Source organism: Xyrauchen texanus, chromosome 31 (assembly GCF_025860055.1).
Source record: "Xyrauchen texanus isolate HMW12.3.18 chromosome 31, RBS_HiC_50CHRs, whole genome shotgun sequence".
Taxonomy (NCBI): Eukaryota; Metazoa; Chordata; class Actinopteri; order Cypriniformes; family Catostomidae; genus Xyrauchen; species Xyrauchen texanus.
The window spans coordinates 32,547,596-32,573,109 of record NC_068306.1 but is presented as its reverse complement, the minus strand read 5'-3'; the positions used below and the strand labels follow the sequence as shown (position 1 = coordinate 32,573,109).

At 41.1% G+C, this 25,514-nt stretch overlaps 1 pseudogene; it reads right to left on the bottom strand.

Moving 5' to 3' along the window:
- Window positions 1–1,141: 1,141 nt before the first annotated feature.
- LOC127624609 (glutaredoxin domain-containing cysteine-rich protein 2-like) lies at window positions 1,142–19,724 on the bottom strand (annotated as a pseudogene).
- Between the last annotated feature and the right edge of the window lie 5,790 nt (window positions 19,725–25,514).

Genomic DNA, 25,514 nt, shown 5'->3' with positions numbered 1-25,514 from the left:
TCAGAAAATGTGCTTTTCATATCATATTTGTTTTAAGACACTATTGGTTAGATTTAAGTGTCAGTTTATGGTGAAGAGCTCTGTTTTGTGTCTACCTCTTGTTTTAGGACAGTATTTGTTAGGTTTATGCTAAAGTTGTAGGTTAGGGAGGTACGTTTTACTCATTAAAACTTCATTTAATTTCACTCGCTTTTGGCACCCCACTGGACATTTTAATGGGAAACTGCAGTGAAACGTGTAATGAAGCACATAATTTAGTTTTGCAAAAATGTTGCCATGGTCACGTCATTTTCATGAGACCAGGCTGAAACATTCATAATTCATTACACATTATAAGGCTTAGGTTTTATTAAGAATTTGTATTGGATTAAGGCTAATCCTAAAAATAAGTTTACATTTAACAGATATACTTCTGTATTCCAAGCAGCATTGATCATCAGTAAACAAGATTGGAAAGTTCAAAAAAGTCAGGCCACAATAATTGACTACAGTAATGAAGAATCATATTCACAATTAGATTCAAGTGAAATCTTTAATGGACACAAGTGGCAAACTATTAGTGATACAAAACAAACACTACAAAAACAATTTCATTTCCTGAGGCTGTTCATTACTGTTTATGATTCTGCCTTTGAAACATGAATCTAATTCCTAAGGATCAAGTTTTTTATTTTGGAATAATTCATTGCATATTTTATGTAAAGAAATATAAGGATACACATGATGAAACCAAAAACAACACTTAAAATGTCCCCTAAATGTAGTCATAGTCATAATCACAGTTTTTGCATAGTTTGCTTGAGTGAGTTTTAACTCCTATTCAGCAAATTAGGATTCACATAACCACTAACTTGCGATATACTGTACATTGGTCATTAAAAAAATGAACTACATTTTCTCTTTATTCCTCACCCATTTATTAACTCTCTTAGGGTTTTCACCATCCATTTCATCTCAACCATTAATTGGCAGTCTAGTGCATCAGTATTAACCCTCACTGCAGTACATCTGAGAAGCCCATTCTGCCCTAAAGCCCTTAAATTATGCTCTAATCCAGAATGTGCTTTCATTCACAGTGCAAAAGGTCTGATCACCATTAACACCCTCTAGTGTTAGACAAAGTGTGGCAGTAGTGGATGGCTTAGTGAGTGCAGGACTGGCATCGCTCCAGGCCATGGGGGTTACACACGGGTTAGTGCAACTCTCTGATTGATTCATTGAAGTGGTTGGCTAAAATGGAGAGTTTGCTGCCATGGCACAGTGAGCAGGGTGCACATCCAGAACCTCTGTTCACAGGAACATGCTTCCTGCTGCACAAACAAAACAAGTTAACAAACCAGCAGGCATATGAACAAGCAAACAAAATGATAAACAACTCAGATACTCACTGCAGAGTGCTTCTAAGGCCTGAAACATGCTCCATGCCTGTACATGAAAGTAGACGCAAATGCCAAAACACAGATTTTGTGCATCAGACCACAACTTGCCTTGCATTTTCAGTGTTGCGGCAAAAGCATTAATGTAAACTCTTCCTCTGTGGCCAACAATTTAAAGAGAATATTGCTAAACAACTTCAAGTTAGTTAAACTGTTGCTGTTTTGGGGAAGCTATTTTGAAAGTGTAGCTTCCCAAGCTACAACCTACTTATAACTTGAACTAGTTAAACTACAGTCAAACTACTCTTTTGAAAAAGTAGTAAGCTACATAAGCTACTAAAACAAAGGTAGCTAACTACACGTTATAATAACAGTACATGAATAATCATGTATTAATACCTGAATTAGTTACTTCCGCATTAATTAAGGATGAGTTTAGGAATGGACTAATCAGGAATATTAATGACAACATGAGTCAAATGAATTCATGCAATAATATTGGTCACCTTAATTACATTTTAGTACATGTTTGTTAGTTAATGCATTAATAATATTAGGAAATAAACTAAATCAAAATGTGAAGTACTTCAACATTGAATTAAACAAAATTATTTTAACTGAATTTTTATATTTTATACATTTTGCTGTCTTGAGTTTCTCCACAAACGTAACTAGCATAATTCCGCCATTTATATAGATAATCATACAAATAATAATGTCACCAATAATTTGATCTCAGCCGATTTTACTCATTCTCATTCCTTTCATTGAAAACTCACCCTACCACTCAATTCACTCTTCATCCAAACCATAGAAATAATAATGAAAGAGTATTTGCCCCCTTAGTTACTAAATCCCCAAATCTATGAAACTGCATTCATAATGGGGTTCATCTGGAAACCCTGGCCTGATTACTGCCAGATCTGTTCAATCAAATCAATACATAAATATAACTTTTTCAGCAGCATGAAGTTGGCTTAAAGGTCTCACCCAGTAGCATATTATGCCAAGGTCAAAAGAAATTCCAGAAATGATGAGGGAAAAGGTGACTGAAATTCATCAGTCTGGGAAGGGTTACAAAGCTATTTCAAAGGCTCTGGGACTCCAAAGAATCACAGTTCTCCAAATGGAGAAAACTTGGTACAGTAGTGAACCTTCCCAGAATTAGCTGACCTTCCAAAATTCCTCTAATAGCACAGCGACATCTCATCCAGGAAGTTACAAAAAAGCCAAGAACAACATCCAAGGAACTGCAGGCCTCTCTCGCATCAATAAAGTTCACTGTTCATCAGCCCGGACTCTGGCCAAAAATGACATACATTGAAGGCTGGTGAGGTCAAAACCACTACTAACCCAGAAGAACATTAAACTCATCTTAATTTTGCCAAAACACACCTTGATGATCCTCAAACCTTTTGGGAGAATGTTTTGTTTCGACTCCTGTTTGGAGTCGAAAGATGAACTGTTTGGGCAGAGGTCCCCTTAAACCTGGCATAAATCAAGCACAGAATTCCGCAAAAAGATCATCATACCTACAGTCAAGGATGGTGGTGGTACTGTGATGGTTTGGGGATGCGTTGCTGCTTCGAGGCCAGGGTGACTTACAATAATTGAAGGAAACATGAATTCTGCTCTCTACCAGAAAATCCTAAAGGAGAATTTCCATTCATCACTCTGTGAGTTGAAGCTCAAGCGCAACTGGATTATGCAGCAAGACAAAGCTCCAAAGCATGAGAGTAAGTCCACGTGATGTGGTTTTTGACTGCACTCTATGTGTTTTTTGTGATCCAATCACAAAACATTTTGCTCCCCATTTACAACTATATTTAGCACTGACCATTTGTGATCACATCATCCGAAACGAGTCTTATTACCAGTTGTAAATAGGGTTTAAAATGACTGCAGCCAGAGCTGAGGAATGCTATAGAATGATTTACGGCAGAATTTCCACCCACATTCCTTTCCCCAATAAGACCCCCAGGAAAAAGGTGGATAAGTAGCACTCTCTAGGTGTTGACTGGCTTCTTGCCACTATTTCCTAAAGTAATTCTAACATGTTTACCTAAACTTATTGGTTGATTAGTAGGACTGAATTAAGGATTGAATCATTAGCATTTGTAGCATTTCCGATTTTACATCAGGAGAGATAGAACAAAACACAGCTTATAAATCATTCAAATGTCTTGGATGTCTTAACAGGTATGTTTGGCTTTTCTTTTGAGTCTGTTTATGTTTCAAAAGAGGTTAAATGAATTTAAAGGGAGGAGCCCACCATTACTTTTTTTTTTACTATTATTAATATTTTATCACCCTTTCTTCCAATTTGGAATACCCAATTCCCACTACTTCTTAGGTCCTTGTGGTGGCACAATTACTCTCCTCAATCCAGGTGGCAGAGGACAAGTCTCAGTTGCCTTCGCTTCTGAGACCATCAGTCTGTGCATCTTATCACGTGGCTCGTCGTGCATGACGCCGTGGAGACTCCGCATGTGGATGCTCATGCTACTCTCCGTGATACATGCACAAATTACCATCTCGACCACGTGGAGGTAACCCCATGTGAGTCAACCCTCCCTAGCAGCCGGGCCAATTTGGTTGCTTAGGAGACCTGGCTGGAGTCAATCAGCACACCCTGGATTTGAACTCGCGACTCCGGGAGTGGTAGTCAATACTCCCTGAGCTATCCAGGCCCCAGTGGGGCACATCATTGCTAATGCATCATCATGTCATGTCTTGCTGGGCACATTATTATTAACTCATTGTTAACTACTCATGAACTATCATCAACTGATGACTTGTTAATGCAGCATCAAGTCATGTCTTTACTTGGTGGGGCACATCATTGTAAACTAACTATCAACTACACATTTACTACATTGGTATTCATCCCAGTTAAATCACATGTTGTCTAGCGTTATTTGGTTTGTCATGAGGAAAAAGCTGAGATGTGGACATGGCCTGCATATGGATGATGAGTAAACTGAGTGGTAGGACCCACACTGGTAGGGTGAGTATGACGGGAAAGGAATGGAGAATCATCCTCACCCTCATGCCATTCCAGATGTGTATGCCTTTCTTCAGCAGAACACTAACAAAGATTTTTAGAAAAATACCTCAGCTCTGTAGGTTCAGCGAGATTGGACCATGTGGCAGCGGGGGCGTGGTCAAGCGCCCGTCCGGGAGAGGAAAGCGGTAAGGGCGCTTACACCTGAGCTAAATTATGCCTAACACCTGTCTCTAATTCCAGTGAGCACGAGGAGAGCGGCATAAAAGCAGACACCGAGCCTCCAGTCGAGGAGAGATGACAAGCCAACTCAGTGCGCTTGATCACTATTGTGTAGTGTAAAAAGAGAATTAAAAGCTTACCTGTTGCTGAACACCTGTTCCCTGTCCTCCTCCTTGTGGGAAGCGTTACACTGGTGCCGAAACCCGGGAAATTGTTCATCCAAGTATGGAGATGGGTCGCCCCGTAGAGTCCTCCCAGCTGACGGAGATCCTCCAGTCCCTCGCGGCACTACACCAGAGCCACCAACAAACCCTGCTTGAGCTCCGCCAGGACCAGGATCGCCGGTTTGTTGAGATCATGCGGGCTCAGGCAGAGGACCGGCACGCCATCCGGAGCCTCCTCAGCCAGGAGGCCGCGCCGGCCACAGCCGCGACCCCGACACCCACTCCATGCTGCCCCCGCCCACGCTACAGAAGATGGGGGTAGCAGACGATCCTGAGGCCTTTCTGGATTTGTTTGAGCTGAACGGCAGAAATCTGGGGCTGGCCGCGATGAACAATGGGCAGCCCGCCTAGTTCCTCTCCTGTCCGGGAAGCTCAACTCGCGGCTCAACAACTGCCGGCAACTAACCTCCTGGCCTATTCAGACCTAAAAAGAGCCATTTTGCAACGGGTCGGTCGGAGCCCGGAAGAGAATCGCCAGCTCTTCCGGGGCATGAAGTTGGAAAAGTCCGTCGCCCGCTCGCGATTTGCCCAACGGCTCCGGACGCCTGTCGGAGGTGGCTGCTCGCGGGGACCGCGACGCCAAGGGTGTTATCGATCAGGTGGTACTGGAGCAATTTAGTCAGCGGCTGCCCCGAAAACGGCGGAGTGGGTCCAGTGCCACCGCCCGGCGCCGCTGGAGGAAGCCGCTCGTCTCGCAGAGGACCATCTGGCGGCGATCCCGAGGGCGGACGAGCCCTCTTCTTCGTCTCTCTCTCTCCCCTTCCCTTGTGTCTGCCACTGCCCTCGCCCCTCCCCTTTGGTCTCTTCTTCTGTTCTCTCCCCAGGGCCCGCTCCTGCCCCGCGCAGGTGTGGAGGGTTCCAGAGACCAGCTTCCCGGCCTTGGGAGAATGTACCCTCCCACTCCCCGCCTTTCAGCCGCCTCCTCCTCAGGTGGGGGCACCCGCCAGCACAAGTGCGGCCGCAACGCCTGGGCCGGCCTGTTGGAGGTGCGGAGACCCGGACCACTTCCGGGATCAGTGTCCGCTGATGGAGGTGGGGACGGTGGTGCGGGTCTCCGACGCCCCGCAGGCTGCCCCTATCGGGCTGGAGCATACCGGATTCGGTAAGGATCAGGGGTATTTACCAAGCTTTGCTGGATACCGGCTGCAATCAGACCACCATCCACCAACGCTTGGTTCAACCCGGGCTTTGGGTTTAGCTAAACTGGTGAGGGTGAGGTGTGTGCATGGGGATGTTCACAAGTATCCCATGGTGACTTTGGTGATTAAATTCAGGGAAAAAAACATAGTGTGGAGGCAGCGGTTAGTCCCTCACTCACCCATCCGCTAATCTTGGGTACCGATTGGTCGAATTTTAAAGATATTTTAGAGGGTATTTGTGCGGATGGGTCCTGCATAAAGAGGTGTGCGGTGTGCGATGCTTTGGCAGGGGAGGCGGAGCCGGGCCGCCCTCGGCTGCTCGGGATGACGAGGAAAGGGGCGAGGTGGCTGCCCTCCTCTCAGGGAATTCCCTGAGGGGACTTCCTCTAGAGCAGTCGCGGGATCTAAACCCTTAAGCATGCTCTTGACCAAGTGAGAGTAATTGATGGTCAACAGCTCCGCCGGGCATCGCCATTTCATACCCATATTTTGCCATGATTAGAGATCGGTTATATAGAGTGACGAGGACGCTCAAACAAAGGAGGAAGTAACACAATTATTGGTTCCACGGAGCCGCCGGAAATGGTTTTCCAGGCGGCTCACTATAATCCTATGGCCGGTCACCTAGGGGAACGGAAAACACTTCTCCGCCTAATAGCCCGCTTTTATTGGCCGGGCATTGGCGGTGACGCCCGCAGGTGGTGTGCGGCGTGTCGTGAATGTCAGCTGGTAAACCCACCGCCACCCCAAAAGCGCCATTGCGCCTTTACCATTAATCGAGGTCCCCTTCGAAAGAATTGGGATGGACCTCGCCGGGCCATTAGAACGGTCAGCACGCGGACATCGCTTCATGTTAGTCCTAGTGGATTACGCGACGCGATGTCCGGAAGCAGTGCCTCTGAGCAACATCTCCGCGACGTAGTGTTGCGGGGCACTCTTCAAGATAATCTCCGGTGGGGATTCCGAAAGAAATCCTCACCGATCAAGGCACGACTTTTATGTCACGTAACACTTCGCGAACTTTATGAGCTCTTGGGCATTAAATCGATTCAGCACTAGCGCTTACCATCCGCAGACTGATGGCCTAGTGGAACGATTTAATAAAACGCTCAAGAACATGATTCGTGAATTGCATACCGATGACGCTTAGAAATTGGGATAAGTGGCTAGACCCCTGTTGTTTGCAGTACGAGAGGTCCCACAAGCCTCCACAGGGTTCTCCCCGTTTGAGCTGCTGTACGGGCGACGCCCCCGTGGTGTCCTTGACGTCATCCGCGAAGCGTGGGAGGAGGGACCTTCTAATAGCAAAAATGAAATTCAGTTCATTCTCGATCTTAGAGCAAAACTCCACACACTGGGGCGATTAACACAGAAGAATTTGCTCCAAGCTCAAGAACGCCAACGCCGGCTGTATGACGGGTGCTCGGCTACGGGAATTTGCACCGGGAGATAAGGTACTCATATTACTCCCAACATCAAGCTCTAAATTACTCGCCAAGTGGCAAGGACCCTTTGAGGTCACACGACGAGTAGGGGATCTCGATTATGAAGTTAAACGTACCGATAGAGGGGGCGCATGTCAAATTTATCACCTCAACCTCCTGAAATTATGGAAGGAGGAGGCGGCCTCTGTGACGTTGGCCACGGTAGTTCCGGAGAGGGCGGAGCTCGGACCGGAGGTAAACAAAGACTACAATCTTAACACTCCGGTTACTTGTGGAGACCAACTCTCACCGCGGCAACTCACAGAGGTTTCCGAATTACAAAAGGAATTTGCGGATGTGTTTTCCCTCTACCGGGCCGTATAAACATCATACACCACCACATCGAGACCGAGCCGGGCGCTGTGGTGCGTTGTCGCCTCTATCGCTTACCCGAACATAAAAAGAAAATAGTACGGAGGAATTAGATGCGATGCTTGATATGGGCGTAATAGAGGAATCCCACAGTGATTGGTCCAGCCCGGTTGTTCTTGTTCCCAAGAGTGATGGGTCTGTTCGATTCTGTGTGGATTACAGAAAAGTCAATGCGGTGTCTAAATTTGACGCGTACCCAATGCCCCGTGTTGATGAACTGCTCGATCGGTTAGGTACTGCTCGATTTTATTCGACCTTGGATTTAACAAAGGGTTATTGGCAGATCCCCTTGACACCAATGTCCCGTGAGAAAACAGCCTTCACAACGCCATTTGGAATACACCAATTTGTGACGCTTCCTTTCGGTTTGTTTGGGGCGCCGCCACGCTTCAGCGACTCATGGATCGGATCCTCAGACCTCACACCGCGACGCCGCTGCCTATTTAGATGATATTATCATTTATAGCAATGATTGGCAGCGCACATGCAACATCTGAGGGCCGTCCTGAGATCGCTGCGGCGGCGGGCTCACGGCAAACCCTAAGAAATGCGCGATTGAGCGTGTGGAGGTACGGTATCTGGGGTTCCACTTGGGTCATGGCCAGGTGCGTCCCCAAATTGATAAGACCACGGGCGATTGCGACTTGCCCTAGACCTAAGACCAAAAAGGGGGTGAGGCAGTTCCTGGGGCTGGCTGGCTATTATAGAAGGTTTGTGCCTAATTATTCGGACATCACCAGCCCGCTGACTGACCTCACTAAAAAGGGGGCTCCAGATCCGGTCCAATGGTCGGAGCAGTGCCAACAGGCGTTTATGCAGATTAAAGCCGCGACTTTGTGGGGGCCGCTTCTTCATGCACCTGATTTCTCTCCCTTTTATTTTGCAGATGGACGCTTCAGACAGAGGGCTGGGGGCCGTACTCTCGCAGGTGGCGGAGGGGAGGAGCCCAGTGCTGTACATTAGCCGGAAGCTCTCTTTGAGGGAAACTAAGTACAGCACCGTGGAGAAGGAGTGTTTGGCCATCAAGTGGGCGGTCCTCACCCTCCGGTATTACCTGCTGGGGCGGGCCTTCACCCTCTGCTCGGATCACGCCCCACTCCAGTGGCTCCACCGCATGAAAGATACTAACGCCCGGATCACCCGTTGGTACCTGGCTCTCCAGCCCTTTAAATTCAAGGTGGTCCACAGACCGGGGTGCAGATGGCTGTCGCCGACTTTCTCTCCAGAAATGGGGAGTGGTGGGCAGGCCGGATGGTGCCCGGCCTGAGTCGGGCGGTGGGGGTATGTGGCAGCGGGGGCGTGGTCAAGCGCCCGTCCGGGAGAGGAAAGCGGTAAGGGCGCTTACACCTGAGCTAAATTATGCCTAACACCTGTCTCTAATTCCAGTGAGCACGAGGAGAGCGGCATAAAAGCAGACACCGAGCCTACAGTCGAGGAGAGATGACAAGCCAACTCAGTGTGCTTGATCACTATTGTGTAGTGTAAAAAGAGAATTAAAAGCTTACCTGTTGCTGAACACCTGTTCCCTGTCCTCCTTCTTGTGGGAAGCGTTACAGACCAAAATATCCAAACATGGATGTTTGTTCACGAAAAACTATTTTTTCACAATACATTTGGCCATCATGATTTCAAACTCATTAACACTTCCTTGCTCAATGTATTTGTCAAGCACTAGAAAGTGTAATCAAGCTTGAAATCTTGATTGTGCCTAGAGATTGCAATGGCAAGACGTAGAGTTAAAAAAATAAATACATTTTGTTGTATTTTTCCCCAAAAATGACTGGATTACTTAAAAAAGCATGGATTAAACTGCTGGAGTCATTCAGATTACTTTTATGCTGATTTTTAGAACTTGAAAAAATGGTCCCATTCACTTGCATCATGCATTGTATGGGTCTGCAGAGCTGAGATATTCTTCTATAAATCTTTGTTTGTATTCTGCAGATGAAAAAAAGTCATACACATATGGAATGGCATGAGGGTAAGTAGGTGATGGGAGAACTATTCCTTTAATGTGTTCAACATTTGATAAGGATGATCCATGTAAATTATCCAGCATAATCCTGCATCATCCAGTGATGTTTTTGACGAAACTGAAGACATGTTTATTAATTCATGATTTTTAATGTACTGTTATTATAATATTACCAATATTTTTAGATATATACGTATAACAATCGTATAATATCAGTTCTGATTGCAGAATTCAGTAATATTACCTGACAGTTATATCCTGAGACCTGAGCATGATTGCTTTGTGCATTTTCCATTTACCTTTTTGATTTGCAACTTGTAGCACCTAATAAATATGCAAAAAATAAAAATAAATAAATAAAAAAGATTCTAGAGCAAATAGTTTTCTTAAAAATTTATGTTCACATTTGTGGACAGCGGGACACATTTGAAATAAAACCAAGATATAGAAAGTCTTATTTTTTTAAACAAATTGTTTATTGTGTGTATTGGTGTATTCAGTGTTGTTATTCATGATTTTGAGACGTTAAAGACACATTATTAGCCCCTCAAAGCAACATTTTCTAAAGAAAAATAACGTCTTTAACAGTGTGCCATTGCACAATACATTTCTCAGATTTTAAAAATGGCACATCAGATTAAACTAGATACTCTAATCGTTTGACTCAAATAGGTTTCAATGTAAAAACTTAATTAGGTTTCCCTATTTAAAAAAACTATTTTACATAACTGAATCAATAATAGTGATAAACAGCAGCAATTAACTAAGCATTTTTCTTCAAAAAAGAAGGCAAAGTTCCTTTAAGGCTGTGCAGGGCTCAAGGGAATCAGTGAATCATTTATGTGAATTAGTTCACTTACACAAACCATCAAAAAGAACCGACTTGCTAAAATGAATCACAGTTCCCAACACTAAATGAAAGAGAATCGTTTATTTTAACTTGTTCATTAACATTAACTGTCCTAAAAAAAAACCGATTCATTAATGGGGTTTATACTGGTAGAGTGGAATTCAGTACTTTCTGATCATTTGTCTTAACTGTTGTTTTAAATATGATTCCATGAGAATTTAACATTATTGCAATGCTGAATTAGGTGTAGTTATGTAAAAGAAATTATGTTTGGATAGATGGAACAGGAAAAAAAATAATATTGATTAGACTGACATAATTGTGAAAGTGAAGTGTAAAAGGATTAATGTCATGGTTCATTATTTTCCATGGTGTATAAGGTAAGAGTCATTATTCATGATGAATTGCATTTCCGCAGTGGATAACATGCTATAAATATCTTAATCATTGCTTTGTGGATATATTTTGAGTTCTGTAAGTACTCTGGGCAACTACCAAATACAAAACAACCACTGTGACAAAATCAAGATAATTTAACAAAGTGATAAAACCAATGTTATAATTTTCAGAAAATAGACTATGGGACAGTGAATCTAAATAATATGGCATCAAGTTTTTATTTCATTTGCAAATTGTTAATAGCATTTACACTCTACAGAACTCTAGACTGTACCTTTTGTTCAGTTCTTGCTTCTGGTTCCTTTGTACCGGTACATGATGTTCTGTGTTTTCCTTTGCTCCGGGACTCTCATCCTGGTGATCTCTCTTTCCTGTCCCAGATGTGGTGAGGTTCTCTTCTTTTGTGTGTAGCCCGAATAATCTTCAGATTGCTTGTGTAGATAATTATCTTTCCAAAATCTATGACTGGAGCCTGTGTAATACAGACACACAAACACAACCATGTTTTGTTTTTTTTTTTTCTTCTTTTTTTACAAAAATACATTTAATTCTATGAAAAACTTTGGACTATAATGTGAATACCACAGTACATGAATATGGTAATCATACTCACCGATCAGCAACAACATTAAAACCACATGCCTAATATATGCTAGGGGAGCATTGTCTCTCCTAGATTTTCCTTAAACTGCCGATGTAGGTGCATCAAGCTGCTGCATGCATAATAGCAGAAGCATCAGTCTGCACATAGCCTCCTCCAACGCCCCAAAAGACATCATGTACTTCCCCACACCCCTAAGGGTGGGGAAGCAATGTAACTTTCATGGGAGAAGGCTGCGCCAGTAGCAGCCATTTCTCTCTATGCTTTCTCTCCACAGAGAATTAGATTCGGGAAGAGGCATGGCCTAGGAGGATTCAGCCTATGAGGAACCTGAGGATCAGGTCATGCTTCCCTAGGGACTTACCCTCCACTGCGTCGTGGTGTGTCACTATGGCGGCCACATACACCTTCAAGGTGGAGAGGGACAGCCACCCCTACAGCCTCTCATGCAGGAAGGAAAGCACTGAACCAACTGCGCATTTCTGGGGGTCGTCACCTCGGGAAGAACACCAACTCATGAACAAACGCCACTTCAGGGCATAAAGCTGCCTTGTAGAGGGAGCCTTGGCCTGAGAGATTGTGTCTACCACTGCAAGTGGCAGGTCACTTAGGTCTGCTGCATCCCGTCCAAGGGCCAGACATGGATGTTCCAGAGGTCTGGGTGTGGGTGCCAGATGGTGCCCCGTCCTTGAAAGAGGAGGTCTTTCCTCATGTCGTGTGGAGTGTGAGGTGCAAGAACCAAGTCTGGGTGGGCCAGTATGGGGCCACGAGGGTGACTTGTTCATCATCCTCCCTGACCTTGCACAGGGTCTGTGCAAGTAGGCTCATTTGGGGGAATGCGTATTTGCACGTATATGTCCCAAAGGGGGGCTACCGTCAGGGAATACTGAAGTGGGAGGATTCCAGGGAAGCAAACAGGTCCACATGTGCTTTGATGAATCGACTCCAAATCAGCTAGACCACCTGGTTGATATATTGAAAAAGCCATATTGGCAATTTATATACACTATCATCGCTGTGATCTCTGCACGCAGGGTGGCGGCGTTTTCGCCGTGCACCGAGGTGCAGCAGATGCCACTGAACTGAGGCGGGCACCTGGCAAACTGAATCATGTAGCCGAGTCTGATGATCTAGGCCAGCCACCGTGACGGGTTGGAAAGCGTTAGCCATGCGTCCAAGCTCCGGTTGAGGGGTACTAAGGGGGAAATCGTGCCTGATGTACTTGGGGGTTGGGCCTCGTGGCGGGGGGGAGCAGGAAATGCAACGTCGAGCAGCTTTGCTCCGTCCAGTTGGTGGTGAGAGCGGACGAACTGGGAAGTCGCCCTTCATTACCTCGTCAATTCGTCCCCAAACCCAGGAACCAATCATCTAGCCATGAGGGAACCATCCAAGAACCATCCATGAATGCTGCCTCAGTGTGATCGTGACCCAGACATGTGAGGCAGCGCCCGTGGCCATCAGAGGCGGAAAGTTAACGACCACATCCAGGAATCACACAAAGATGGAAAGGCATCTTTAAAAAGACGAGTCTTTAAAAAGACATTCAAGTCAATGTGTTGATCTAATAGAGGAAATATACTCTTTGCAGAAATATATACTCTTTGTAGCACCGCCGAAGCGCCCAGGGGCGTACTCTGCACTAAACGTGCAGAAGGAGAGAAAGCCACTGAAATGCACCATATATCCTACAGCATAAGCTTCTTCAAAGTGAATGGACAGACAGTGGAATTCACACAACCGCTTGGCTCCGAAGAATAAATCTGAATGAGTGGTTGCAGCCAGCTCCTGCAACCGGCATGCAAATTCCATTCGCCAAATCTCATTGGCCTTTTCTCAAAGATCAGAGGTGCTATATCGACACAAATTCGAGTGAGTGACAGAAGGGGAACATTATCAAAATGCTTATATATGAACTTATTAAAAAAAAAATTGTTTGGATAGAGAAACTGTATAAACTAATGACATACAATTTCTAAAGCCAATTAATGTATTAACACGGTTGAAACAATATTCAGAAATCAATTAACTACAATTAATGCTTTACAAATACTTTATACCATGTAGTTTTTGTAAATTGTTACCAAGATTTCTCCCTCTGTGTTCCACAGAAAAAATAGCAGTGTGTGGATTTGGAATGGCATGAGGGTGAGTGAATAAATACAGAATATTTATTTTTAGGTGAACTTCCAGCTTGGGAGCCAAGAAAGGATAAAATTGTATTAAATATCAGGCATCTGTTGAGAAATGTGATAAAGATGCTGTTAGTTCTTGACAATCTGACCTGAAAAACTGAGGATCTTTGGCAATTTAGTCTTTCAGCAACACGTCACAGGTGACATTAGAAAAATAGAATGGCATATTGCAAAACTCCAAAAAGAACCAAAGCATACTTGCACCCTTTTTATGGAGGCCATATTGCCCAATTATATCTGCATATATATTACCGTAATTTCCGGACTATAAGCCGCAACTTTTTTCCCACGCTTTGAACCTCGCAGCTTATACAATGACACGGCTAATATATGGATTTTTCCCGCTTTCAAATTTTATAAAAATTTTTTAAAAAAAAAACATTCTGTGACGTGCTCAGTTTTTTGGCGGCGTGAAGCTTTCATTAGACCAATGAAATTGACGAACGGGTTAAGGTCAAAACAACTTTTTTTGTTTACTGTTTAGATTAAATCGAGTGCGCTCAAACTTCCCATCATTCTAATTACGGTAGTAATTTTGTCACCCTCACCATGGCAAAGACATGGAGAAATGCATATGATGCAGCTTTCAAGTTGAAGGCGATTGATCTGGCTGTTGAAAAGGAAATAGAGCTGCTGCACGGGAGCTTGGTCTTAATGAGTCGACGTCGACGATATGACGTTGGAAACAGCAGCGTGAGGAATTGACTCAGTGCAAAAAGACAACTAAATCTGAGGCTATTTAACTCCGACACCAAAGGAGATGACTTCAGTGGTTTCAGTGCACAGGACGAGGAAGATAGTGACCAATGACTTTATTGGTAGACTACTCTTTACTGCAAATGTTTTATTACAAGCCGTGTGTGGCAGCGGGGGCGTGGTCAAGCGCCCGTCCGGGAGAGAAAAGCTGTAAGGGCGCTTACACCTGCGCTAAATTATGTCTAACACCGGTGTCTAATTTCAAGTGCCCTGCTTCACATGTCCTTCTTGGGAAAACTGTCACGCGGGCACCAGTGTGACAGTTTTCAGCAGGGCACTTGTCATGACGTTCCAGGTAAGGCTTTTAATGGCCACAGCAATGTTTACAATCAATTTTATAAAGTTTCTCAATTCTTCTATGCGCCAACACTAGACTGACGTGTGTCACTCTCTCAGCTCTGTGGCTGCTGCCTTTTTATACCGCTCTCCCCATGCTTACTGAAATTAGAGACAGGTGTTAGACATAATTTAGCTCAGGTGTAAGCGCCCTTACCGCTTTTCTCTCCCGGACGGGCGCTTGACCACGCCCCCGCTGCCACACCGTGTTTCGTTAAAGCCTGAGTAAAGTTCATTTGTTTAAATGTACCGGTAGGCACCTGCGGCTTATAGACAGGTGCGGCTTATTTATGTTCAAAATAATATTTTATTTAAAAATCAGTGGGTGCGGCTTATATTCAGGTGCGCTCAATAGTCCGGAAATTACGGTATATATGCAGTCCCTGGCATATAGATGCCAGGGACTGCTGATTTTATTTTCAGATTAGAGGCAGAGAAGCACATTCAAAGGAAAGCTGAGAATGTGAAATTGTGCCATTGGGATGTAAGTGTACGCCTATGTTTAGAAGCTGTGTTGGAGTGTGGGTCTATGAATAGATGTGGGAAATATGAATTAGTAATAGTGTGGCATAAAAACTGTGAATTCAAAAAAATATAACTGGGACCATGTGCTGAGACAAAGAAAGACATTTTTTTTTAGTAAATGCTCTTAATGCATTAAAACTTGGTTGCAAAAGAGGAACCCTTACTTAAGAAAAACTGCTGATAAATTTGTTTACGCTGTTTAATTTAGTTTTTCAGATACTAGTTGACCAATTAGTCACATGAAGTAAATTCCCTCACTAACACTGGCTCGGTTTCCAAATAACATTGCAACTTAAGCTTTTAAGATCACTGCATCTAACATCATACATTGTTTTACATAGGAGTAGGGCCTGTTTCCCAAACTAGCATGTATGTAGTATCGTTCGTTATTAAGCAGATCTTACGTGTGACATTGAGGGAGCTGTCTGGTCCAAAGATGCAAAACTAAGGATGAAACTTTCACCAATATGTACAGGAGTTTGTCTTTTCAAGATTAAATAGTGTGGAAATACTCCTTAAAATGGAAATTGCATGTAAACCTTTCAGTTACTATGGTGTTCTAAGTTTTATGTTTATTGCTATGTTGTTGCTTGGGTGTTCTGGGTGGTTGCTAAGTGGTTGCTTAATGGCACAAGTCAAAGGACTTCAGTATTTATGGCTTTGTTTATACAGGCAGTATAAACAAAGCCATAAATACTGAAGTCCTTTGACATTGTTTTACTTTTAGTTATAACAACATTAGTTAACATAAACTAACAATGAACAACAAGCATTTATTAATCTTAGTTAATGCTCATTTCAATATGTACTAACACATTTTTAAAATCAAAAGTTGTAATTGTTACATAAGTTATGCACTTTGAACTAACATGAACTAACAATGAACAACTTTAATTTTATTAATTAACATTAACAAAGATTAATAAATTATGTAACAAATATATTGTTCAATTTTTGTTCACGTTACCTAATGCATTATCTATTGACATAATAAATGTTAATAAATGCCATATTAACTGTGTGCATATTTATTAACGTTTAGTAACAATTGATATGGCTGCTGGCAATACAATACAATATTATTTTAATAAACCCACGGTTACTATATGGATACTACAGTATTACTGTAATAAAACCTTGGTAAATTGTATCAAAACCATAGTTTCTGGCAAATAGATAGATAGATAGATAGATAGATAGATAGATAGATAGATAGATAGATAGATAGATAGATAGATAGATAGATAGATAGATAGATAGATTGATAGATTGATAGATTGATTGATTACTACAGTCCTGGTTACTACAGGCATGGTTAAAACAATATCACTATATAAAATCTATGGTACATTTTTAAAAAGGTTCAGCAAGTAGGGTGACAACATTAAACTGAGCATACATTTATACTTAATATACACTAATAAACTAGAACATATTTTATAAAACGATAAACTATTTTATATAACTGAATAGGAATAATAATTAAAAAAAAAAAAGCCTGATAAATGAACAATTAACAAAATATTTTGCTTCCAAATAGAATACAAAGTCCCTTTAAAGGGTCATGAAACCCCCTTATTTCAACACATTTGAGTCTCACAACAGTTGATGAAAATGCCAGGGAAAGTGGGCATGGTCAGCAATAGTGTGGAAGGGAGATGGGGGAAAAGAACACAACAAATGTCTGATCCAGTCACTCAGCTTTATTTCACTAATGACCAAAGTTCAGCCATGCAACTCTATGTGGTGCAAGCTAGCTTTTTGTTAGCCAATCGGCTTGTTTACATGTGACATGGTAAGCAATTGGGTTTACTCAGTGTAAGCTTTGTGGTCCTTTGACTTGTAAACAGGTTGCCAATACACTTGTATCTCTCTTTGTCTAACATTAAAATTGCTCAGATTTGCAGACAAGCTGGTTTAACTGCAGCCTGTTACGACAGTTTTTTATCTGAAAATGCTATTTGATGAGATGGTTGCTGGGACTTTTTTTCTACCAGCTTGCATGGTAAAGTGTGCCTTTGGTCATGACACATAGAAGCATATCTTTAACAAGGTATGCCTTTGCCAAATCTGGCTGGCACACATTACTATCTTAGGTTATTAGATAAAATAAATCCACACATAACTAAGCTAAGTCACTAGTTAAATTAGCTCGGAGCTTTCCTGGTTCAGGTAAACATTATGAGTCAGGTCACTAGCCGTTTAAGTCATTCAGACAAGCAGGCCCAGGCACACATAGAAATTTTGTTTATTAGTGTTATGCCAACTGGCCATTGGCCAAGGGACATTTAGCTAGCATACACTCAATACATATGGCTCTTCGAAGCAGCAGCTGTACACAAGTCTTGGCGATAAATTTGGTTGGTTAGAGGGTTGTGTATTGTGTTTGTGTTATGCATTTTGTGCAGCTTCCCTGCTTTGTTGGGGGATTGTTTGAAATGTCTATTTGTGTAGCAGCATGTCCACATGCTAACTCAGTATGTGTGTGTATTATCTAGCTGAAGCAAGTCTCTTTACCTGCTCTACAGTAGCAGCAGCAGCATAGCAGATCTAGTCCGCCAAGACCAGAATCCTATTAATATGTCACACCCACATTGAAATGCTAAATCTTTCAGAGATCCATCATGACTTTAATGTAGTTAACATTAACAAAGATTCACACAATTGCTCGTAACAAATTTCACAAATACCATACTCACCAAGCCATACTCTGTATTGAAACTTTTTGAATTCTTTTTACATTTTTATAAACAACGCTGCTTCACAAATATAAGTGCTTAGATTGGTTAACACACCCATATAATGGATGGATTGATGGATCATTTGTGTCAGAGACTGCAGTGTCAAACCTGCACGTAATAAATGCGTGTATAGCCACTCAATAAATACCTTATAAAGTTTCACTATTGACTAGAAAGCCTGTCCCTCTGTCAGCATCAAGGGGAAGTTGTGCAGTCTTAAACACTCAAAGCCCGGGATCAACTCACACACTAAATCGTTTGAAAGTTGAAAAATGCTCATCTTTCGAGAATGTCACATGGTTTCATGAATAATCATGAGATAGAGCTTTCTCAGGAGATAAAGCCATGCAGTCTCATAAATAATTATGAGACACTGATGACTGAATGATGCACTATAGTATGACGTTGACACAATGATGATTTTAAACCCAGAAGACAGAAATAGCACAAAAATTTTATATATTACCCACTTTCCTCCTAAAAGTTTAATTAATTAATACTACCATTGTCCTGAATCATGTGCAACACATTCATATCTGTTAACATCTCAGAAAATGTAACAAAATGTAGTATTTCATGACCCTTTAAGGCTGTGCAGGAGCTCAAGTGAATCAGTGAATCGTTAATTTGAACTAGTTCAGTTACATCAACTATCCAAAAGAACTAACTAACTAAAATTAATCGGAGTTCCCAATACTAAATATAAGGGAATTGTTTATTGTAACTGGTTTATTAACATGAACTGTTGGAAAGAACAGATTCACTTCAATTATTTGGTTTTCCATTGCTGCGTTTGCAATAAAATGTGACAAATGTAGTGATTTGTAACGCTACATCACTATTTGTAGAAAAATGTAGCTTGTTACTAGAAAAGATGCAGTATTGTGAAAATAGCTAAACTTTTTTAAATAATTAAGTTAGAAGCATCACTACTTTTAGTTAACCCCAACACTATAGATAGACCACACAGTCTGAACAAACAGATCAGATTTCATCACTTTCAAAATGTGTAAACAGTTAGTTCTAACGATTTTGAATTTCAAACCCAAATCGGTTTGGTGTGGGACCAGTTTAGAACAAATCACTTACCCTATGTATCATCAATATTAAAATTGATGCTTGCCTTAGAAAACACTACTAATAAAATATGATAAGCAATGTTCAGTCCAAAGCATGCCAGTTTTAACAGTAGGGTGTTCTTACTTTGTTATCCCCTTCCTGGTAGATCTTCGCAGGCCAGGGCCCTGCATACCCCCACTCTTCGATAGACATTAATTCTCTGGGCGATTAGCCCTGTCGGAGGGTATAAACTCTGGTCCTGCATGTCTTCTAAGCCACACAGTTGTACCATCTCCATTTTGTTGTGGATGAAGCTGTGCGGATATTGCTCCACTGGACTCTCTAGCTCTTGACCATCCTTGTACACATGCTTCAGAACACGGCCACTGTATGATGAGGCCAGCTTGAACCTCACCTTTCTGGACTTGCCCTCGAGCCTGGTGCCCGGCTGCGTCTGGAGCTCCTCCATGGTTCCTCTCAACTCAAATTCTCAGGAGTCCTCTAAAAAGAAGGTGGAAGAACTGTGGAATAACAGCATTGAGGAGAGGCAGGGCCAGTACAGCTGCTTTCTGTAGCCCTGATGAATAATTGAGCAGAAGATTGTGTGCCTGTCAGGAGAGGTGGAAACCGAGACCTCACAGTTTCATCAAATAATGATGGTTCAAGGAGAGTAGCAGGTATGACTATGCTCTAGTTAGTTATGTATCTTCTGTAAAGAACGTCAATATACATTTTTCAACTAATGTACTTTACAAACTAAAATATGTTGATTCAGCTTAAATTATACTTCTTGTCACAAAGTGAAAGTGTAGTCGCTACTTTGTGTGTGTTTGTGTGGCTTAATCGTACTGTTATACTTCTTACTTCTCTTTCTAAAACAAATAATAACAATTGGCCTGTTTTATGTGACATCATTTTATGATGTGTGATAAATGCACAATACATGATACATTACGACATGATGCATTACAACAAACAATAAAAAATATATATATTCATAAATATATTTACTTTATTCTTTGTCCCAAAAAACTTTCAAGAAATTGGCTAGTCATCATTTATTTTAATTTGTTAAAAAAAAAAAAATAATAATAATAATTAACAAGTATATGTATATATGCCATTAATCAATGGACAAGCTGTCATTAAAAGTTGGGCAAAATCTTGTTTTCCAGTGAATTTTTCTAAAAATAGGATCAAAAGGCCAGATCCAATTAATATCAAACTTTATTGGCAAGAGAAACAAGAGAAAGTGTACATTGCCAGTGTATACAGATATATAATATATTTAATGCTGAAGTTTAATATGCTAAAGTTTAAAATCTCAAAACTATTATTTTCTTGTATTTTCTTTCTCAGTCTCTATCACACACACACACACTAGGTCTCATTTAGGCTTTTCCCTTTTCACAGATTAAAGTGAGTTAGCATTTTGAATGATGTGATTTTGAGCAATGTGAAGAGATACATGCTTGCCCTATTTGCAGGTGAGTCTACATTCTCCATACAGTAAATCCACTTGCATGTTTATTATGCCTGGGACATGCATTGCGCTAAATGAATAAGTATGTACTGCTCCACACAATTGTTACTGCTACCTTGGACCAACAAGAGTTTATAGGTTACCTGACAAAACACATTACAATATAAACCTGCAAACTTTAGACTTGGAATGAGCATCAAAGAATTTAACAATTTCCTTTCCGGTTACTCTTAACGATTACATTTCCTGAAAGCTGCACTACAGAAAATATGTTGGTTAGAATTAACAAAAGTAAATTATCGAACAAATACATAAAAAATCTGTGTTCAAAATCCTATCCTTGTCTCACCCAGATTCAATGGTATTTTAAGTCTAATATAATAACTTAACTAAAAACTTGGTTTTGGCATGACACTGCATGACACATTTGTACTTGTGTGTATACGTCATGTCCATAAGCTCAGAAAAGAAGGACCGGCCAATGTGACGCTCGCGTGTGGGGAAGCGACAGCTGTTTAGTCAGTCGCAGTTCAGGACAAAAGCGGTGAGCAGTCTGGATGGATGTTTAACCATTCTCAGTTTGGTGAAGTTGTTTACTTTCTATATTACACAGCTTTTTGAAATGCTTGGTTCTGATTGGTAAATGGCACCATCTAGCGGTCAGACATTTCTCTGTAACAACCGCACCTCTATGCATCAGCCTGCTCATCCGTGTATCTTTTCTGCTTCTTGGATCAATATCTACAAGTAAGCTAATAAAATCAAACTCAACTCAAATCAGTGTTTAATGTGCATTTATTTATTTGGCAAGTAGTCTTGTAATAGGATAAACAATGAGCAGTCAGACCTTCATTAATTACAAAATAAACACCAAGAGAAATTTGTCACAATCCAGAGGTGGATTTCAGCTGTTTAGCGATTTATTTCTTCTCACATAATTGCATACTTACAACATAAATCAATATTTTATGTTCATGTATTTATTTACTTGGTTAGTAGCCGTGTAATAAGCGAGATAATGTACAGTCAGCCAGTTGTTATTACAAAATAATCCTCTTCAGGGTAATACAAGACTTAATCACCCTGTCAATTTATTTTGCGATAAAAACCGACTGACCGATCATTATCCCTTACATAATGTTTGGATATGTTCTCAGTGGTGAATTTTCAGGCTTCTATGCTGGCCTAACATGTAAAATAAATAAATATTTTTCATCCTTTAATTCTCAATCACCTTTATGCCTATGTATTTTTAATCGATTTCCACTCTTTCCACTTTACAGACAAATATAGAAAAATGTAAAGTGTATCCTGTCAGAATTTATTCTTTGATGCTTACAAGCGAAGTTTGACAACTGTTTCACTGTTTCACACCTTCTATCTGGCCTTGATTGACGAGTCGGCTGTCATCACTGCCGCTATCGCCATTGAGAAAGAGATACTTATGGATCACAAAATGTTCTGCATGACCGTGTGATTGCTTAATTTATTAAACTGGAAAGGAGGACTGATTTTCACTTCAGGTAAAATGGTAAGTGCTTTTTGCATCATAATAGCAACATCAGGAGTTTTCTGTAAAGTATAAATTAGGCTGCTTGAGCATTCAGTGTCAAATCAAGTTTTGAAAAGTAGTGCTGCATACCATTCAACTTGGAAAGTTGGATTTTACAACTTCCTACTAGGAAAACTGCAATGGAATGCATTGTCAGAATTACAACTTGTAGGCTCATGCAGAAATTCTTTTCGAGATAATGTCACACAAACATGTTGACACTCAGAGAGATAAAATGTTTTTTAAGTAATATCAATAAATGAGTTTGTTTCCACATTACATGATACATGACTGTTTAACAAATGCCTGCAGAAACAGGTGTATAAAACATTTTAATCTCTTTTGATAATCATACAGCTGTAGCGCTGCAGCATTGTTTATCAGTTGGGTTGCTAGGAGACATCTCTAATGTGAGTCTAACCCCTGCTAAGCTAAGGGGAGCATTGCAGTTCCGAATATCAGGGAATGGAATTCATTTATGGTTGGAGATATCAAGTAGGAATATCCCACATCCATCTTGAATGGAATGCAGCATAACCATGTACCCTGTCGAAACGAAATTTATTGCAAGCAACATTTAAATAGCAAATATTATCAGAAAGATTTTTCCAGCCTAAAATTAGGCATGCTTGAGCATTAAGTGTTGTTTCAAGTTCTGGCTTTCGTGCGTGGATGTGTTTTTAAAATGTCAGTTGGTATTATTAGTTAGCTGCGACATAATGTATGATGCCCAAAGGCATATGGTGTCTTATTCATTGTGAAACTGTATTTTCTTAATGGCATGAATCACACTGAAGGCCTAGACTATTTAATGCATGGCCCGCCACTGTGTTTTCTGGTAGGGTTGTTGAAGCTCTCATATTAGTTTTCATGTTTTAAATGGATAGTTCACCAAAAAATTATAATTCTGTCATAATTTACTCACCCTCATGATATCCCAGGTGTGTATGACTTTCTATCTTTACCAGGACACATTTGAAGGAAAAAAATAGAAAAATATCTCAGTTCAGTAGGTTCTTAAAATGCAAAAGGATTGTGATCAGACAATTGAAGCTCCAAAAATAACAGACAGTCAGCGTAAAAGTTATCAATACAACTCCAGTGGTTAAATTAATGTCTTTTAAAGCGATAGAATCGCTTTTAGTGTGATACATTTTGATTTGATGTATGACGTAATTATTGACGTAATCTGACATTCTCCTCTCAGTTGAGACATCCAGGAAAAGCACGCATATGCAACATTGTGAGTAAAAAATATAATTCCAATTTTTTTAATTAAAATATGTAAATAAGAATGTTGTTTAGCTATCTCAAAGCAAGTAATATCTCGGTCATAAATGTTTAAACTAATATCAGTATGAAAATAGCATGGTATGAATTTATTGGAGTAATCACAGGCAAAGTCCAGGTAACCTCAAACCATGAGATTCATTTGTGTAGAAGAGCAGTGCCAAATTACAACTGATGCAAATGCTCCTTTGCAAGACGCTTGCAATTTTAGGTTTCAGCCACAGATGTAATTTGTTCAGGAATTGGATTACACTGGTTGCACTGTGTTTTGCGCTATAAATTCAAAAGCACCAGCTCATAAAAATTATTCTTTTCAGAGTCGTCCTTCACCTTTTGATCTGTAAATTGTGCTCTGTAGATTCAAAAGCTCAATTCCCTGCTCTGAGAATTCAATAAATAGAGTATTTAGTATGATGTTTCATCCACATCTGAGGAAAATTCACATTTAAGAACTTTTAATGGAAACAAAAGTCATGGAAAACTTGTTTCTATTATTATTAGTATTATTATTATTTAAGTGGAACCAGTTCTCGGTTACCAACCCCACTTTAGACACAAGATCCTTGCTGTCTCTATGACTGCATCTTCCACACTTGAACTGTCTTGTAATATCTCGTTGAGCATAACGTCTTTTCCATCCCCAGGCATTTCCATAAAATTCAAAATACCATAAAGATCCAGCTTTTTACCACCAGTGCACCTGCAGGGGTCAGGCTATGAATGAATGGTTAATGAAAGGTCAGCTGCCAAAATTAGTCTTCGTCTTCATCATAATGAATGGCAGTCTGCCACTAGTTGGTGACTCTGTGAGATCATACTGCTTGGCTGCTCTTGGGAAACCAAGCATTTATACATAGCAGTGTGGTTACTCTCCTCGCAAGTGCACTAGTCCATTATGTGAATGTGGCCCATCAGCCTTTCCATTTGGCTGGGCATTAGGACATTTTTCCCCTAAACAAGCAGATTTATTTCTCTGCCTTGTGTGTTGCATGAGATAAGAATAAAGACACAGGGAGTCAGCTTAATGACATTTAGACTGGTACAGTGTGCCAGGTTTGGCAATTAGGACTGATGCATATGGAGGGTGTTAAAATCCACAGCTAACTGCTGAGAGAGAATGTGGTAAGAGGTGCCAATTTTTACTAAGGTGGCCTCTAGGCCAAGGTTCAATACATATTTTATATTATAAGTACATGTTTTAGAATGTTTTCTTTAAACTGAAATAAAAATAACTTAATAAAAAAAGAGCCAAACAACTTCTAAAATGTTTAGTCAAGGTTGGGGGTAAGTTGAGCCACATGTGTTAATTTGGACCATTTTCTAAGTGACTATTTGTGCCCAGGTGTAAATAGCACCTGCCAGCTATTTGCACCCCAATAGTCTTGTGACTACAGAAAATTATGACAAAGTACAATGTTATTGTCACTGCAATGGTGTGGTGAGTAAAGATGTTGCAATATGCATCTTTTCTGCAAGTGAGCCGAGTGTGAATCTACATTGTGTGCAACTGTTCTGCACATCCTGTTTCCTTTCTCCAATCTTAATATATCCTTTAATTCTACTTATTATAACAAATAATAATCAGAATGAGCTTCATTGCCAAGTGTGCTCACGTACACAAAGAATTTATTTGGGTGAAAGGAGAAACAAGCTAGAAAGTGCACAAAGACAGAGGTGGGTAGAGTAGCCAAAAACTGTACTCAAGTAAAAGTACAATTACTTTAAAAACATAATGTGGCAGCGGGGGCGTGGTCAAGCGCCCGTCCGGGAGAGAAAAGCGGTAAGGGCGCTCACACCTGAGCCAAATTATGTCTAACACCTGTCTCTAATTGCAGTAGAGCGAGGAGAGCGGATAAAAAGCCAGCAGCCACAGAGCATGGGAAGAGAGAGACCGACAGCAAACCCAGCGTTTGAGTCCTTATTGTATTGTGTGT